Raw genomic sequence first — 13208 nt, forward strand, 5'->3', positions numbered from 1 at the left:
TTGCGTAAGTTTATTGGAGAGGGTTTGTGTGTGTGTGTGTGTGTGTGTGTGTGTGTGTGTGTGTGTGTGTGTGTGTGTGTGTGTGTGTGTGTGTGTGTGTGTGTGTGTGTGTGTGTGGTCATATCAAACGAGCTTAACCTCCTCTTTGTGTGTCTTTTTCTTTTTAGTCAACTGAAAAAAAGTATTTCAGGCACCTTCTAAAGAATAACAGAACAACAACCAGACCCCCCAAAGTCCACAAAAAAAACATGCTCTTTGCACACACTGTGAAAAAACTGAATTGTGAAACTGACTAGTTGCACAGTTGGCAAAATGTATGTGCAGGAAAAAGAAAATCCTCTGACATATCTTCTTTAATCCTACACAGCGTCTAATGACTAGATGGTTTCCCGTCGTGCTCAGGCCTCAGATAATATTAGAGTTTCTGCTGAGGTTGGACTATAATTCAAACAAGGCTCTCAGCTCCTCCAGGGCCCCACATTCACCTTGTATCATTTTGGTGTGTGGTAATTCAGTTAAATGCAAATTTCAGTGGGAACGTCCATTATTCAGACACAGTATCAGCTCAGATGTTGGGGGCCTCCTTCACAGCCCAGCATTATTAACCAGTGTTGCGTCTCTGTTGTGTAGAGCTCTGGGGCCCCCGGCATCACAGTTTGGCTGGGGCACTGGTGCATTTCTTTGCAGCATTAGGTTAAGTTGGTCTTATTTGAAATTCTATGCAAAATTAAAATAATGTGAAAAGCATTAAATGCATAGAAGACATGATATAAATCAATATAGATGGCAGTACAAAATACACTTCATTAGGTTCACCTGTTCAACTGCTTGTTAACGCACACATATAATAGTCCAGTGGCCTCCCAGGATGTCAAGTGAATGCACTTGATAACTGCCGCCACTTCACTACGAGTTGAGGTTGGCTCCAAAAGCGAGTCAGTCTGATATTAAAATGCACAAATCTACAGCAGAAATAACAGTGTTTACAGCCTGGTATACAACACGTTTAGTTTCTATAGCTTGGTTTTATTTAAAGATACTTATATTGACCAAAACATCAAACTCAAGTTTTGAAAACAGAAGTCATAAGTCAGTACCTTTTTTAACTGTCTTGACCAAGAACCTGTTTCAGACCTTTGAATCTTGTCTTTACATGTAGATTTGCACATATATATGTTGATGTGCCAAACAGAAATGGTCAGTAACACGCTAGCAGCAGTGTAAGAGCAGTTTTATCAGGGATAAAAATAATTTAGCAGAGGCACAGATATCAAAACCAGTTGGAGGGTAGGGTGAAGGGGGGATAACTCCATCCACTCCTGCAAACTGCACCCAGATTTTTGGCATATAGGCATGTTTGACTTTAGCAGTGAGCTTGAAACACTGCCTCACAGAGCATCACTGTAGACTCTAAATCTATGTTGATGTATTTTTGAACTCCACTTACACAGGGTGTGCTTCCTACAAATGTCAGGGTCCCTTAACTGACACAAGGCTGTTTGTAATGGGTTAATTCAATTAGATTTAACAAAATATACACTTTAAATAGTAATTTCTTACAGCGGAACAGTCAGTATTTAGGTCATTTTAATAAAGTTTGCATTCAAGCAGTATTTAAAGGGAGAACCTGAATGTTTCAGTCACATGTGCTCTTAATTGAGCCTTATGTGTAGTATGAATAGCCATGAGGGAGGCATTTATCTGTAGAAAAAAGTTGTAAAGCCCCCTATAAGAGCATTTATGGATGACCTCACCAGGTCACCGGGGGTAGGTGGATGCTCCAAGGACTCGAAGAACTCATCAACTGGTCACAGATGGATTTCAAGCCTGCCAAGCCTAGAGCATTAGTAATGAGGAAGGGGAAGGTGACTGACAAGTTCTGCTTTAGTGTGGGAGGCATCCCGATTCCATCAGTCACAGAGAAGCCTGTCAAGAACCTTGGCAGGATGTTTGATAGCACCCTGAAGGACACTGCAGCTTTCCAAGTGACCAACAGTGAGCTGGGCAACTGGCCCTTAGCAGGATAAATCAGGGCTGCCAGGAAAGTTTAAAGTTTAAAATTTACCTGCATGGCATCTTGCCTCAACTTGTCTGACCACAGCAGGTCTATGAGGCTCCACTCAGAAGGATTAGCCACTACCTGCGCTGGTGGTTGTAACTACCCTGAAGTCTCAGCAGTATTGGACTTTATAGCAGCAAGAACAAGCGGCAACTCCCTCTTTCAGTAATCAGAATTCATGGTCACCCGGGCCAAGTAAGTGATTTTGTACAGGGACTCCAGCAACTCCAGCTACAATAAAGTCTCTGCAGCAGGCATTGAGGTCAGAACATGGAGGAAGTGGAAGGCATGTGAGGCCTAATTCTGGCTGGAGCACAGCGAGTCGGTGGTAAAAGTGGCATCAGGGTGAGCAGGGTTTAGAAACTTTCCTTGGCCTCTTTATAGCAAGGCCCAAGGGCAAGAAGGATGCCAGCTTCTCCAAGAAGAGGTTCGTGTAGGGGTTGAAGAAGGCCACTATTGCAGGTCATTAGGGATACGGCGACAAGGAGCATGGATACCATGGAAATAGATGTTGGACCTGGATATGATTTGATCCCCACCAGATAAGTTTCCTGATTCAGTCAGTCTACGACTTTCTTCCCATCAATCCGATCTGCACCCACTGCACCCCTATAGCACTGGGAGAAGGCTGCTGTCACTGGCTCCATGACCAGGTGCTGAGAGTGACAGCAGATGTCATCAGCACGGGGATAGCTCACAGCAGGCAGCAACAACCTACAAGACATCCTACAAACCATCATCTTTGTCAGGGCTGGGCAAAAGCCTCAGCAGCATATAGGTCGGCTCCTGGCAACAGCATGGAATTGGCAGCTGAAGGTTGACCTTGGGAAGCAGCTCAAATTCCCAGACATCATCACAGAGACCTCACTCAGGTCCGACATGGTCCTGGTGTCAGAAATTACAGGACAAGTGGTCCTTCTGGAATTGACTGTCCCCCCAGGAAGACCGTCTGGAGGAGGCTTTTAAGAGCAAGAAGGCGAGGTATGGGGGGCTTATGGCTGATTGCTGAACCAGGGAAGACCCAGTGTTATCCAGATGCTTTGCAGGCCAGCCTCTCTACGTGGCACTGATAGAGACAGATAGAAATTTCCAAAACCTTAGAGCCATCAAGAACACCACACATGCAGCAGAAAAGACATCAAGGTCCCCCTGACTGGGTCGCCTGGCCGAGGGTGTCTGATGTTAAAACACCCAATGACCCCAGACCTGATGACATCACTGATGATGTGTCCAAGATGCATCCAAAAATCCTCAAAAGAACCATAAAACCTATGGAAATCCAGTTAAAAGTTTAAAATCTGTGCCCTCCTCCACATTTTCCAAAACTGTTAAGCGTAATCTAGACCCTGGACCTTATTTTTGACACCGCTGATCTAAATGGCTGATATGAGGTTGTTGTGTTGTATTTGAGCTGTTTTGGTCTGTTAAATTTGCTGGTTTTGTTGTGAGTCTGGAAGTAAGTGTAAACCTATGATCTCAGTGTCACTTTGTCACTTCCTGTTTTACTTTGAAGGTTGGTTCTCTTCTCATTATAGTTTCACTTCCTGCATTTTCCTTCCTCCAAAGGGATTTTCTCCCCTACACTTATCAGACTCCGTTGTGTTTAATTGCTTTCACCTTTGCCTTCATCCCTCCTGTTTCTCCTCCTGAGTCAGTCCTGTTTGTGTTTGTGTGTTAGTATAAAGTCCTGTCAGTTTACTGTGTGCACAGGGCTGTTTGCTAACCTCCCCAGATTGTACATGCCCCGCTTTTCCTTTTTTTCATGTGCCTCTGTGAGGTTATTTCCTTGAGTTTAATCTAGTTTTCTGGAGCTTTGTGTAGCTCATTATTTTCATACTTTTGTTTGTGAAAAATGTTTGATTCCTGACAATCAACATCCTTGAGCCTTCCCAGGTAGTCCAGCTTCCTCTCAATGACATTCATGGGGTTAGGTTTATAGGTGAGTAAACTGAGTGGAGGTGTGATTGTGAGCATGAATGGTTGTCTGTCTCTGTGTTAGCCTTTGACAGAGTGGTGACCTGTCCAGTGTGTACCTCACCTCTCGGCCTATGTAGCTGGGATAGTCACCAGGCTCCCCGTGACCCCAGACTGGATAAGCAGAAGAAGAAGATGGATGGATGGATGGAACATCTTTATCTCCTCTGAAACAACTTGTTATACTTCTCTTTTTCTAGTTTTCTGAATCTGAAGAAACTGTAATTCCTAGTTTGTTTTTTTTAAATCAGTTAAGCGAATCTTTTCATGTAAAGTGCTCTTGTCTGGGAATCGCTGGCACAGACAACGTCAGTGAAACCTTTTGAATTAACCACTGCCAAGTCTGAGGCATGTTTTCTTTTGGAAAAGAGTCATGTGATCAGGCGTGACAAATCATGTAAGGACAGGGAATGATTGATAAGACCAGAACCCGGGCAGCGAACAGAGCCTATCAAGTTCTCAAACAGCAGCGATTCCAAAATAGTCGGTTTTAAGTTTCCAGAAGTGTCCCAGCTGAGTGAATTCAAAGCGTGAGTGCAGCAGCTCGTCCTTACAGACCAGCAAAGTGAGTTAACTTTTGTCCTTTAAATGTACAGCAGCGACCGAACATTATTCTCATCTGATGTGAGCAGGGTCTCTCATCAGTGCTCCAGATCTCCATAAAAGAACAATACAGGAATTCATCAGCAGCAGCAGCAGTTAATTGACGCACAGGCTGTGATACATTCTTTAACCAATCGACCGTAAACACATAGAAGAGCTTATTACCCTTATACTACTTATTCTCTCTGTGTCTTCTGACCCCAACATGCCCGAGCTGTACCATACGTGCCTCCTGACACATACCATGAATCGTGCTGTTTGTTGTGATTATGCGTATATACTGTAGGTGGCCCAGTGGCTTCTCTGAATGAGCAACAATTGCTCTTTGTTTGAATAATTGGAACAAGGTTATTTCAGCAGTTTCGTCAGCCAATTAGGCCCCGACTGAGCTGACCTCTCCCTCTCGTGTGCTTGTCTCGCCAGCGATCCCTGGAAATCGTCATTAGAGCGCTCCTCCCATAGACGGCCTTATTTCCCTCTCTACCGTACACCCCCACCTCACTGCCTCCTCTTCACTGCCTTGGCAATAAAGTCTTCCTCTTTGAGGTGTACTGAGGAGCTGTGCTTGCAGTTTCTCAGAAGTCAATTTCAAGCTGAAATACTTTTAGTGAAATAGTATCTCTCGTGGCTCTCCAAAGTAGACTGTAAAGATGTCAGTCGATTTTTCTCCTCTGGCTCTTTGCGCCCTTTTCAGAGCACCAGTCCCGCTTTGATCCAGACTCTGGCACAGGATTGGTGGAATGGAGCAAATATTGACTCCATCTGAGCCAGACAAATCACTCCCCCTTCCTGCTTTCTTTTTCTTTCAGTATCCTTTACACTTGCTCAGTTCCCATCTAATCTGCCATTACCTCTTTCTCTGACATTCCCTTTCATGTCTTTTCTGCTGCTGCTTTTCTTTTCGCCCCCTTTGTGTCCCTGTCTGTCATTTTCTCTCTCCCTCTCCCTCTCTCTTCTCTCTCCAGGCTTCTCAGGCTGTCGGTACTGTTAGGTCAGGCCTCCTCCCCTTCTCAGCTGCCCGTGAAGCTCTCTCTGTCTCACTTTAAAGCTACTTTGGGTTTCAACACCTGCCTGTGCTGTATGTTCAACTGTTCAACTGCATGCTTTTGCCTTGAGCCTAGAACGTGCTGCCTCATCTGAGAGTGTGCAAACATGCATGGGCATCATGTGAAGGTATTCGCGACGGTACGTGCCAACACGCTTTCATGTGATGCTCATATGTGCTCCAGCCGACTGCAGCGGAGAGATCAAGAAACGAAAAGCCTTTTTCAAATTAAACTTTCATAGCTTTCGCTCTTTGTTTGCTTTTATGTTTGCTGCTGATGCAACCCCATTTTTTTTTATATGTGCAGATCATGTTAAACTATTGATGTGCACACTCACTCCAGTGTGAACTATAGAAGACTAAGGCTGAGGCAATACTTCTGCAAAGTTACGTGTAGACATGTTTGCAAACCAGAGCAGAGAAAGAGCTTACAGGTTACCCAAAACCTCAACGTTCTGTTTAACTGTCAGTTCAAAACATTGTTGTTTTTCCTGTTTTTCCTTTTTTGTGATTTCCTCCATCCTTGGTGCTAAAAGAGGCCACCCAAACACACGAGATATCAGTAGAAAGCCCAGGACGTCTTCTATTTAGTATTTGGACTTAGTAGCTCAAATAAGTCAAAAGACAGATCAAAAACAAATGTCCGTTACAGAGGACATAAATGAATAGGCTGCTTCTCAGGAGGATATATTGGGCTAAGTTCACAAAGTCCAAATACTACATTACACATTACACAAGCATGATGATCTTCATCATAATCTTCATTTATGTGACGCCTAGAGAAATCTGTTCTGGCAAAACTTGTGTAAAAATATTGGAGCGGCAGACATTATCTTTCGGCAACCCTGATGCATCCACCAAAATTTGTGCCAATGTGTGTTTCCTCCGCTGAAAAAAACAAAACAGAAAAATGTAACTTTTTCTGTCCATAACTCAAAATTCTGAGTTGTTGTGTCAAAATTTCAACTCAAGCTTTAGAGAAAATTCCTCAAAATTTTGAGATAACTCAAAATTTTGACTTTGCTTCACCAATCAGGAAGTGGATTTTTTTATTTCAGTGATAGAAGCAACCTTCCATACCAACGCATGTGTCCATCTGAGAATTGTTTTACTCAAATCTGACACAGTCCCAATGATTATTACATTTTCATTTTCCTCTCAACTCTCTATAAGTCCATGTGATGTCCAGCTGTGCACATGTGGTACGTGTCCTGTGAGTTCACAGTGAGTGAGTGGGTTTACCTGCCTGCTGCCAGCTCTGCTTAGGCAACATCCTTAAATGGAGCAGTCAGAAGAGTGACCAGATCCCAACAAACTACATGTGTTTGTGTGGGACAACTACTGAGAGGTAGCCTGAATGTCTGGATTTTATTTCACTGTTATTTCAGCTGCTTCTCTGTCTGGTAGCAGTTTTTTGGGTTTCTGTGTGCTGCAGATTGGCATATCTTTTTTGAGCCATATCTGACAATTTTAGCACTTTGACACATAATGACACAGACATACTTTAACAGAAATGTCCTGGTGTGGAATTCAAAAATAACTCCCGTGAAAAAAAGATAAAAACAATATTTCTCAGAATATAGCGCTGCTTCATTTTTTGTGGTAGTTTCCATCATATTGAAGAAAAAGCAGAAAAGCTTGTGACAGTTCATCAATGAAGTGCAGTCCCACATAAAGAGGGTCATCTGGTCAACCTGGTAGTGAAAACACTGCTGCATGCTGCATGCATAACTTTGGATATTATCCAAAGGTCATGTGTGAAAACTGTGAGGAGGTCACCTTTGAGGAGGCACAGAGCGTCTGGAGGTGGGGCATGCAGAGGGAAACCAACAGAATATTTATGACTTATGTGGGGAAAACAAACAGCATGCTGATTTTTGTTTCAATAAAGTTTTTTCACTGTTGATGACCTTTTTCAGCCTTTAAGTGGAACAAGTAGAAAAAGTTTGAGCAGCGCTGTGTTGGAGCAAAGAGGCTCGGCTCAGTGCAGGATTCATCCTCTGTGCACCATGAAAGTTTTATAATTTCATGCCAGTACATCCGATAACTGCTGATTTATTTCAGCTTGGATGAACCAACAGATGAAACTTCTCCCTCCTCCCCACGCAGAGGTGCCTACATACAGTGGGGCAAAAAAGTATTTAGTCAGCCACCGATTGTGCAAGTTCCCCCACCTAAAATGATGACAGAGGTCAGTAATTTGCACCAGAGGTACACTTCAACTGTGAGAGACAGAATGTGAAAAAAAATCCATGAATCCACATGGTAGGATTTGTAAAGAATTTATTTGTAAATCAGGGTGGAAAATAAGTATTTGGTCAATAACAAAAATACAACTCAATACTTTGTAACACAACCTTTGTTGGCAATAACAGAGGTCAAACGTTTACTATAGGTCTTTACCAGGTTTGCACACACAGTAGCTGGTATTTTGGCCCATTCCTCCATGCAGATCTTCTCGAGAGCAGTGATGTTTTGGGGCTGTCGCCGAGCAACACGGACTTTCAACTCCCGCCACAGATTTTCTATGGGGTTGAGGTCTGGAGACTGGCTAGGCCACTCCAGGACTTTCAAATGCTTCTTACGGAGCCACTCCTTTGTTGCCCGGGCGGTGTGTTTTGGATCATTGTCATGTTGGAAGACCCAGCCTCGTTTCATCTTCAAAGTTCTCACTGATGGAAGGAGGTTTTGGCTCAAAATCTCACGATACATGGCCCCATTCATTCTGTCCTTAACACGGATCAGTCGTCCTGTCCCCTTGGCAGAAAAACAGCCCCATAGCATGATGTTTCCACCCCCATGCTTCACAGTAGGTATGGTGTTCTTGGGATGCAACTCAGTATTCTTCTTCCTCCAAACATGACGAGTTGAGTTTATACCAAAAAGTTCTACTTTGGTTTCATCTGACCACATGACATTCTCCCAATCCTCTGCTGTATCATCCATGTGCTCTCTGGCAAACTTCAGACGGGCCTGGACATGCACTGGCTTCAGCAGCAGAACACGTCTGGCACTGCGGGATTTGATTCCCTGCCGTTGTAGTGTGTTACTGATGGTGACCTTTGTTACTTTGGTCCCAGCTCTCTGCAGGTCATTCACCAGGTCCCCCTGTGTGGTTCTGGGATCTTTGCTCACCGTTCTCATGATCATTTTGACCCCACGGGATGAGATCTTGCGTGGAGCCCCAGATCGTGGGAGATTATCAGTGGTCTTGTATGTCTTCCATTTTCTGATGATTGCTCCCACAGTTGATTTTTTCACACCAAGCTGCTTGCCTATTGTAGATTCACTCTTCCCAGTCTGGTGCAGGTCTACAATACTTTTCCTGGTGTCCTTCGAAAGCTCTTTGGTCTTGGCCATGGCGAAGTTTGGAGTCTGACTGTTTGAGGCTGTGGACAGGTGTCTTTTATACAGATGATGAGTTCAAACAGGTGCCATTCATACAGGTAACGAGTGGGGGACAGAAAAGCTTCTTACAGAAGACGTTACAGGTCTGTGAGAGCCAGAGATTTTCCTTGTTTGAGGTGACCAAATACTTATTTTCCACCCTGATTTACCAATAAATTCTTTACAAATCCTACCATGTGAATTCATGGATTTTTTTTTCACATTCTGTCTCTCACAGTTGAAGTGTACCTCTGGTGCAAATTACTGACCTCTGTCATCATTTTAAGTGGGGGAACTTGCACAATCGGTGGCTGACTAAATACTTTTTTGCCCCACTGTACATCTTTGTTGAAGCGTGTTTCAGCGCTGACTCTTCTGTAGGTCAGTGGCTGAATGTGAAATGAGCTCTTTGTTATCATTACTGGAAGAGTGTTGCAGGACTGATCCTTCCCCCGCTTCCGTCTCTATCATCTCTCCGCCCTGCTGCCACCTTTAGCACACAGCGGTCCAGCCCCGAGGCCCAACCCGTCTGCTGACCTGAAGAAGCCCGGAGCCCTCATTAACCGTAACAGCGAAATGGTCGCGGGCCTACTGTTCCTGTGCCCGAGGCTGAGGCGTGTGTGTTTTTTGGACTCAGGGTGTGTGTACATACTAGAAGTTTTTCAAGTGATTTATCACTCCCACAGGGCCCCGCTACTCTGATCTGCAGTGCTATTACTCAGATCAGCCAGCCGAGACAAATAACAGATCTGCTGCTACATATAGACCTCCCCGGACACATGCACACACACAAACACACACACACACAAACACACATTATCTCTGTGCTGTGGTGACTAGTTGAGAGAGACATTTTGCTAATCAGGGTCCTGCGGTTGGTGGTGCGTGTCGACAGGCCGGCATGTAAGTTATTGCTTCTCAAGGATCCAGAGAAAGATAGATAGGGAAGGAAGGAGAAGAAAGACATAGATAGGGGGCAACGGAAGGGGGGGCAAAGAGGGCTATAAGTGGTCACGGGCCAGTGGTAGCCATGGCAATGACCTCTGGCTAATTGTAGTTACTGATAGACATGGTGCTTAGAAGTACAGAGATATCCTTTACACTAATAACACACAAAAAACACACACACACGATGTACGTATAGAGTGTGTGTGTCCCTGTATTCACCCACTGCACCCGCGCATTTCTTGATTTTACATGAACTTGTTTTTTATTTTGACAGATCAGATCTTAAGCCCTGTCTGTAATGTTGTTTAGTCTTCGGTCATCTGCTCTTAGCGGGCTTTGAAGTCGCTAATCTCCATCACCATTGCCATGTCCACATTGTTGCCAAGAAAAGCAGCGTGTCCAACTATAACTCACATGCACGCCCTCCTTTCCCGCTCTCGTTTACACCGTGTGGGCTCTTTGCCTCAGGGTAGCAGGGTGGGAAATGTTAATGAGGAGGTTCAAGAGCTGGATCAGAAGGGACCTTGAGTGAGATAATGTCTTACAAGTAGCAGGGGGCTTGATGTTGGCTCTCTGGGCTCTGATCTCCAGGAGACACACTAGAAAACGAATCTCCATCATTCCTCTTTCCTCCCACTGTCCTCTCATGCTCTGCTTTTTCTCCGAGCTGATCCTCCTCTCATCTTTACTCTTCACATGCTCTGAACTTTCCCCGCCTCACTATTTTCAGTGGTGAGGAGATTATGTTTTTGATTAATGTGTCATGCAGCTATGCCCAGCCCTCAAGGGGCATGACACCAGCTAATAACGTAAACCAGATCCACGGATCGAGCACATATCTTTAAAAAAAAGAAAGAATGCACAGCCCAAAAATAAAGAACACAAAACAAACTCATAATTTTAATGCTTTCGTGCCTTAGATATTGTTCATACATTAAATCTTATTTAAGAGAATAAGCGATGAAAGAATAAACAGAATGAAAGCCCATTTTCTTGTTTGTGACACTCATTCTTTCTTATTTCTTTTTGTGCAGCACATGAGGAAAAACAATGTCTCTCCCTACTGTTATTAAATTTGTCAATGTTAATAGACAGCAGATGACTACCAGTTCTTTTCCATGCAACTAAAGAAGTAATAGCTGTGTTTGTATATATACACCCTCTGCATGTGATCTAAATGACACTCTTTACTCCCACTGTCACCCTGTGAGCTGCTTGGCTGCTTGGTGTGTTCTGTTTTAGAAAACCAAACCAACCAGGATGTTTTGTTTTGTTTTTTAAATATGGTGACACATTTAAACACATTTTTCCTTGTGGGAAATCAGAAAGTCCAATCAGAAGTAAATACACCTTTGCAAGTTGGAGAAGTAAACATCGGGTATGATTTTCAGGCTCTTTTGCAGTGCACTGCGCCATAAAACATTAAAAGTGGCCCTGGACGTGAATCTGAAAGTTGCTTTTTACTTTTTGTTTATTAGCATGTTTAATGAATAATGCTAACGTCTCTCTGTGCCCTTCATCCCCAGCTGGTTGAGGCAGATTCCTGCCCCTCCCTGACCCTGGTTGTGTTCTTTGAAGGGAATTCTTACCCCCCACTTTTGCCAAGTCCTCCCTCAGTGTGGATGACGTGATTGTTTCACTATTGTTTGATCATCTTTACTTAGAATTTAAGTACCTTAGACTCTTGTTATTGTGAAGTAGAGGTTACAGTAATGAAGTTGAATTGGTGGTACAACTACTGAAATCTTTGACGAAAAATAGACTGGACTTTACGCAGCAAACTCCATTTACCCAGTCATTCACATACACAGCAGTGCACACTTATTCTACACATATAGTGTTTTTTAAGCTAACACACAATCACACACACACTAATGGAGGCATCTGGAGCAATCTGATGTTCAGGATCTCGCCCAAGGATAGTTAGACTTGCAGGAATTGCAGGAGAAACAAACCACCAACCTAACAGCTGGTGGACCACCCACCCAGTCCACCTCCACCACACAGCTGACTGTCAAAATACTCTGTTACAGCAAAAATCCTGCATTCATATCCTCTGTTAAAGTACAGAAGTATTACTTTCAAAATATATTAAAGTACCTAAAGTAAAAGTACTTGCTATGTGCAATATATAATGGCGTCATTTTAATTACCTTATTTACTGCTAAGCTTAATATAGTAATATTGAAAAAAGTGATCAAGATCATTATTTCAAGTATTTGCCAATAGTTATTGATTGAAGGAGTTAGGAAGCGATCATAGTTCAGGTGTCATCTTACTTACCCTGGGAACAAATGTAGGCCTCAGCTTATTTTAAAGACCTAAAACTACCGTATCTCCCCAATAGAGCAGTTTGCTGGTTTACTTGTGGTTCCATATATCCATATATCCATATATACATATATCCATATGAGTAGAATGGGAGGCAGAGCCTTCAGCTTTCAGGCCTGCGAGACAGACGCCCTCTCTACTTTTAAGATTATGCTTTCCTATTTTAGATAATGTAGTTAGGGCTGGATCAGGTGACCCTAAATCTTTGATTATAGAGACCAAAGAAATTGAAATGTAACTGTCATAATGCATCTTCACTAAAGGCGAGTTCTCTTATAATAAATGGAAAATGACCAGAAAAATCTTTTTAACATTGTTATTCATAATTATAATGCTCTGTTAAGTATCCCAACACACATAGAGAGACACACCTGTATTCACCTTGTTCCTTTGCTTCTTCATTTACTTCCAGCCACGACTTGGAGTCAGATGTCACTTCACCGAGAGCCCCTGCAGCAGCTACCCTCTGGCTAAGCTTGCTGAGCATTTTCTCAACAGCTTTAATGTTTGAACTGTTTTCATTTTTGTGGAAAAGAAAAACAACAACAACAATGTGCTATGGATCAGTGAATTTTCGCAATTGTGTAATTTCAAGATAAATAATATATCTCATATTCATGTTTTTTTTGTTGTTTTATTGGTCATTTTAGTGGCATAAAGACCAACTTGTTTATGTATTTGTTTTTTCATTCATAACTCTTGGCTGTGCCCCTAATTGTGCATGGACCTCTGGCCTGAGCTCATTGAATAATCCGGTGGGGGGGGGGGAGATAAGCAGTAACCCCTCCTTTAGAGACGCCTCCTGGTACCGACTGGAAAGGTTGGTGGACTGCAACCAAACATACAGTTTTCACATCTGCT

Source organism: Rhamphochromis longiceps, linkage group LG11 (assembly GCF_057381845.1).
Source record: "Rhamphochromis longiceps isolate RC_006_pf linkage group LG11, R_longiceps_female_GT1.1, whole genome shotgun sequence".
Taxonomy (NCBI): domain Eukaryota; kingdom Metazoa; phylum Chordata; class Actinopteri; order Cichliformes; family Cichlidae; genus Rhamphochromis; species Rhamphochromis longiceps.